The sequence below is a fragment of the Suricata suricatta genome, chromosome 1 (genome assembly GCF_006229205.1).
Source record: "Suricata suricatta isolate VVHF042 chromosome 1, meerkat_22Aug2017_6uvM2_HiC, whole genome shotgun sequence".
Classification (NCBI taxonomy): domain Eukaryota; kingdom Metazoa; phylum Chordata; class Mammalia; order Carnivora; family Herpestidae; genus Suricata; species Suricata suricatta.
Window position 1 is genome coordinate 63,801,841 of NC_043700.1, and position 6,000 is coordinate 63,807,840.

Here is a 6,000-nt window from a genome sequence, read left to right on the forward strand (position 1 = left end):
AGAGAACAAGAATAATGTTTTTCTACCAAGTTCTGGTAGAAATGGAACATTTCAGCTGTGGAACTGAACTCTACAATAAAATTGTTTCTATACATTTTTGTATATTCCTGTTGTTGTTCTCCTACTATCCTAGGATAAATTCCTGTCAAAATACTTCAATGTTGAACTGTGTAGAAATAAGGCCCCTCTTTTCCCAAGTCTGGATAATTTGGGGTGGAAAGACACCAGAGGAGTAGAGTGTTCAAAAACTTATTCAAACACAAACACACACACACACACACACACACACACACACACACACACGCAAAAACACACACACCAAAAGCCAAAGGATAATGCTTAAACAGATAGAAACAAGAGATGGGGAAGTAAAAATAAATAAAGGTATAGATGACCCCATATCTTTATTTTTTTCTCTTAAGATCCAGAGTAGTAATGTTGTGAAAATAATGTATCAAACATTTGTTAGTTATTTAGCTCACTGAAGTAATGTCCAGCATTTCAATGTGTATTTTCCTCTAAGCATTTTAGACACTGATTATAGGACCTGTCTCATAAGAGGATTATTGTGTCCTTATATAGTAGTTCCCATTTTCTGTAGGGGATATGTTCCAAGACCCCCAAGGGATGCCTGAAATCATGTATAGTATCAAATTCCATATATACAATGTATATTCTTATACATACATACCTATGATAAAGTTTAATTTATAAACATGATAAGAGATTAACAACAATAACTAGTAATAAAATAGATCAGAATCATATATGGTAACAAAAGTTATATTAATTTGATCTCCCAAGACAACTTATTTTACTGTCCTCACTTTTTCTTGTGATGGTGTGAGATGGTAAAATGCCTATGTGAGGAGATGAAGTGAGGTAGATGATGCAGGCATTGTGACATAGCATAGGCTACTGACCTTCTGATGATAAGTTAGAGGAGGATCACCTATTTTCCAGATCATTGTCGACCATGGGTAACTAAATTGTGGAAAGCAAAATGGCAGACACAGGAGGACTACTGTATACAACTTCTAAAAATACTTGCTATATTTGCTGCTTCCATTTCACATCTTTCGAGTCTCTCTTAAACTTATTCTAAACAGCTCTCTGATGCATTGCTCCACAAAACTATCCTTATTAAGGTCTCATAGCAGAATTAATGATCAAGTCTCTGAATCCACCCTTACTCTATTTAACAACATTTGATACAGTTGATTACTTCCTTTATTAGCTTCAGGGAAACCACACTCTCTTTATTCTCCTCTCTAATCATTAGCATCCTCTTTTAGTCTTTGCCCTTTCTCTTAATCCATTCTCCCTCCCTCTAAACACTGAAATGACCCAGAATTCAGGACTTGAATGTCTTCTCTTTTTAACCTACACCCAACTCTTAGGAAACTTGATGCCATCTCCTGGCCTTAAATGCCTTACCGAACACCCCCTGATTTATCTTTTTTTCATCCTAGAAAACTCTCCTTAATTCCAGACCTATAGTTAGCCATTTGGATTTCTGCATTTCCACCTGGATATGTAGGAATCTCAGATTTAACATGGGTGCAGCATGGATGATTTGGTGATTGTCAAAGTTTTGTGCTTTTACTTATACTATAGAGCTTTTGGGAAAGAAGGCCTAGTCAGGGAATGGATTTCCCGTATCGCTCTCCTGACCTAATTTCTACTTTTTTTTAATGTTTATTTTTATTTTTTGACAGAGTAAGTGAGCAGGGGAGAGGTGGAGAGAGGAGGTGACAGAAATCTGAAACAGGCTCTGCACTGACAGCAGAGAGTCTGACATGGGGCTCAAGTTCATGACTTGAGCCTAAGTCAGACGTTTAACCAACTGAGCCACCCAGGTGCCCCGTAACCTCATTTCTAGATGTACCTATGTCACTGTGTCTGGGTGGCTGAATGTAGGTAGAAGCACCGTGGTTCCCTTACAGGCTAAAAGGAGGTATAGAATGTGATTTCCAATCCTATCTGCTGGTAGAGGACAACAAGGTGATCTTGAAGCCACAGGATGGTAAAACTATGAGACAGAGGCAGCTCAAATCTTAGTCAACCCTTAAGGGAAACATGTCCAGAAATCATCTAATCTGAGCCTCTATGTTGGATAATATGTAAGAAATATTTACTGTATTGTCATGAGATTTTTAAGAAATATATTATAGCATTTACAATAATACCCTAATCATTAGCATCTAATGCACATGCAAAAATAAAATTCCTGATTTACTTCCTCATCTTACCTACCCCACACAGAAATTCTTATTATGTTCCAGTTGCTTAGGTCAGAAATCCTGTGGTCATCCTGGATTTCTCTTTTTCTCTCATATCTCACCTCTAATTTACCTCCGAGTTCTATTGGAACAAATACCAAAATAAGTCTAGTCACCGAATCTCTTGCCACATATTTTGATCTCAATATCTTCTCTTTTATCAACTACTCTAATATTTTCCATTCATCTTTGTTGCTTCCACAGTTACCCATCTATGATATTCTCTGCATTTAGTCATGTTTGTAATACACAAGTCAGATAATGCAGACAGGTTCCCAGAGAAGCAGATTCTATTACAGAGATGTGTCTGAAGATTTATTAGAAAGTGACCTGGACATCACAAGCCATGCAGAAGGAAGCAGGATTGGGCAGAGGGAAAATTGGGACCTCACTATGGTCTCCATGAAGGCCTCAACCAATCCCATAGGAGCTCTGAAATTGCCGTGGTCCTCTGCTGTTTCTTTAAGTTTGAGCAGTAAGACCGAGGCTTTATGGTCTCACATCAACAACTCAACATCCCAGCCTGCCCAAGGGTGAGGCGTGCCTTGGCAAGGCAATTCTCTACAGTTGAGATAATTCTAGGAGAGGACTGATGGCTCGGTGTTCCCTACTGGCAATGTTTTCAGCCTCTGATGGAGTAAAACCTCCAGTCTCAAAGGGAGATTCTAGTGCCCACTACATCACACCATGTCACTGCTATACTGAAAATCTTTCGGTGGCTCTGGACTGAACTGAAACGTTCAAAGTCCTTTTCAGAACTGAGACCCCTTAGTGATCTTGCTACTAATTATTTTCATATTATCTCTCAAAAATACCTACCCCACTCATTTGCTTCAGCCCCGCCAGCTACTGTTCTTCCTTGGATTCACCAATCATAATACCATTTCGGGTCTTTTTCATTGGTTTTTCCCTCTGCCTGGAAAGTTTTTTTTTTTTTTTAATCAGTATATCACATGGCTTGATACTTTACCTGAGCTCAGGAACTGACATTGTTCTGTAAAGGGTTTGATAATGCAGGTCATATGGTCTTTGTCACAACTACTCAATTCTGTCATAATCCACTAAGCAGAAACAGACAATAAGTGAATATGTGGGTGTGGCTATGTTCCTATAAAGCTGTTCATCAGAACAGTTGGCTATATTTGGGCTAGGGGCAAAGGTTGTTGACCCCATTATTATCAAATCTTCGCTCAAATCTGCCCTTCTCTGAAAGCAGTATAGCAAGGTGATTAAGAAGTGTGGTTAGAGGTTTCTGGGTGGCTCAGTCAGTTAAGCATCTGACTCTTGATTTTGGCTCGGGTCATGATCTTCTGGCTTCATGAGATGGACCCCTGAGTGGAAGCTCTGCACTGACAGTGTAGAGCCTGCCTGGGACTCTCCCTCCCCCTCTCTCTTCCCCTCCCCCTCCTCAAAGTAAATAAATAAAAACTTAAAAAGATAAAATAACATTGACTCCTCATTAAAAAAAGAAATTTGGGCTAGAATCTACATTTTCAGCATCTCTTCTGGCTCTGACAATTGTTAACAGTATAATATTTGCTTTATCTGTGCCTAAATTTCAAAGTGGGGATTGTAATAATTCCTTCTACATAAGCTTATGTGTTAAATGTCAAATGAGGTGGTACATATAAAACAGCTGTAAGAGCGCATGACACAAATCAGTGCTCAATATAAAGCACCTGCCCATCACTCTCAGTTTCCCTGTATTGCTTAACACTTATTCACTGACATCTATTTGGCTACTGGGTAGTTATTATTCATATATTTCCTTTTTACTTTCCCACACTAGAACAAAGCTCTGTGATCATAGGGATTGTCTTCTTTTTTCACTGCTGAATTGTCTGACCCTCCCAAAGTACCTCAATAAAGTTTTTTTTAAAGATGTATCTTTTTTCTCTAAGTTTTATGTATTTGAGAAACAGAGAAAGAGGGAAGGAGAGAGACAGAGAGAGAGCACACCTGATGGGGGAGAGACAGAGAGAGAATCCCAAGCAGGCTCCACACTGGTAGCACAGAGTCCCACACGGGGTTTGACCTGTGCCAAAACCAAGACACTTAACTGACTGAGCCACCCAGATGCCCCCCTTAATAAAATTTTTTGAGTAAATAAATGAATTAAGAGAGTTCTATACTTCAACAACTCTGAAGTTAGATCCAAATGAATTCTCATTCCAAATATAATAGTAGTTTTGGTTTTGGCTAAGTCACTTATCTGAGCCATGCAGTCTTTATTTCACAATGGAGAAAACCAAATGCTGAACAACTTAAAGGACACATCAGTCCTATGCTTCAAAACTACCTGCATTTTCTTTCATCTTAAGCCTACTCTTAAATGCATACATATGTACTTAACAATGGGATTCAGTAGGTAGTTGTCTTGTCACGTATGTAGTGATTCACCCTTGTGTCCTGACAATGCATCATCAACATTCCTGAACTGGCACAATTGTGACGATTCCTAGAGATATAGGAGACTCCTCAATCCTCCCTAGATCAGGCTGATCTGGGCATAACCTTAGAAATATGTTAAATTTAATTTAACACCATTCCACTTTATTGTTTTTGTCTTTTGTGAGCCCTTTTGCAAGGAACTAAGCTTTAGAAGCTTTGACAATATTTTATTAAATGTTGCATTTTTGTTATAGGCTCTTTATTATTTCTTTATTATAAATTCAAGGGAAACAGTAGGATGACTTTGATTTACAATACTCCCAGGTGCTCATATTCTGGAGAGCCCTCTCTTCTATCTGCATGTTCAACACCCTACACAGCTCCCCCTCTACCTCCTTCCCTGCACTGACTGCAGAAGCTCACAGCAAACCATCCTCTAAAGGTAAACCGGCTCTCCCCTGTCCACAATATGTAAAATGAAATCCTTCTTCCAGGACTCCCATTATTTTCTTTTGTTCCACTTCTTTATTTATATTTATTTCGTGAAGGGCACATCACCTTTTAACATGCTATAATGATGTTCTCCTCTCCTATGTCTACTGTTCATTGTCTGTCTTCGCAGAATGTAAGTTCCACAAGGCAGGGATCTGTCTTGTTATTTGAGTAACTGATATGTCCTTAGAACCTAGAACAGTGTCTGACACATAAAAGGCTCAAAATAAGTATTTGTTATTTATACTGTTGTTAATGCATCGACACTCTATCCATTGTTCATCTTATTCCTTTTTTGTACTAATGAAATGTATGTGTGCTTATTTTATTTCCAAATAAATGAGAAATGTTGAATTTCTTCTCAACATCCCTCTCCTCTTAATGACAAGAGCAACATTACAAAAATATTAGAAACTCAATAAATATTTTTGACTGATTGAACAGTCACAGAGCTAAACCCATGCTGTTGTTGGTTATTGTACTTAATGAGGGAGAGATGCAAGTCTTTAGTAATATGTTATAATATTTTCTTTGAAGAAATAGTACTATCCACGCAGGAACAAGCATTTAACTCCAATGACCCTAAGTAAATTACTACTCCAAAGGAGTGTTTTCAGAAGCTCTGAGGCATCAGCACTGCTGGGCCTAACTAAAGGTTTCAGGGGAAAAAATTATTACTCTAGAACACTTTGTTTTCCAACCATTTCTGGAAATTATTCCCCAATGACGTAGAATTATATTTATTGTATCAACTTTTCTAAGAGGTTGGATTTTATTTTCCTTCTCAGCTCTCTTGAGGAGAATGGAAAAGGGTAAATTATATCATTTTTATTGT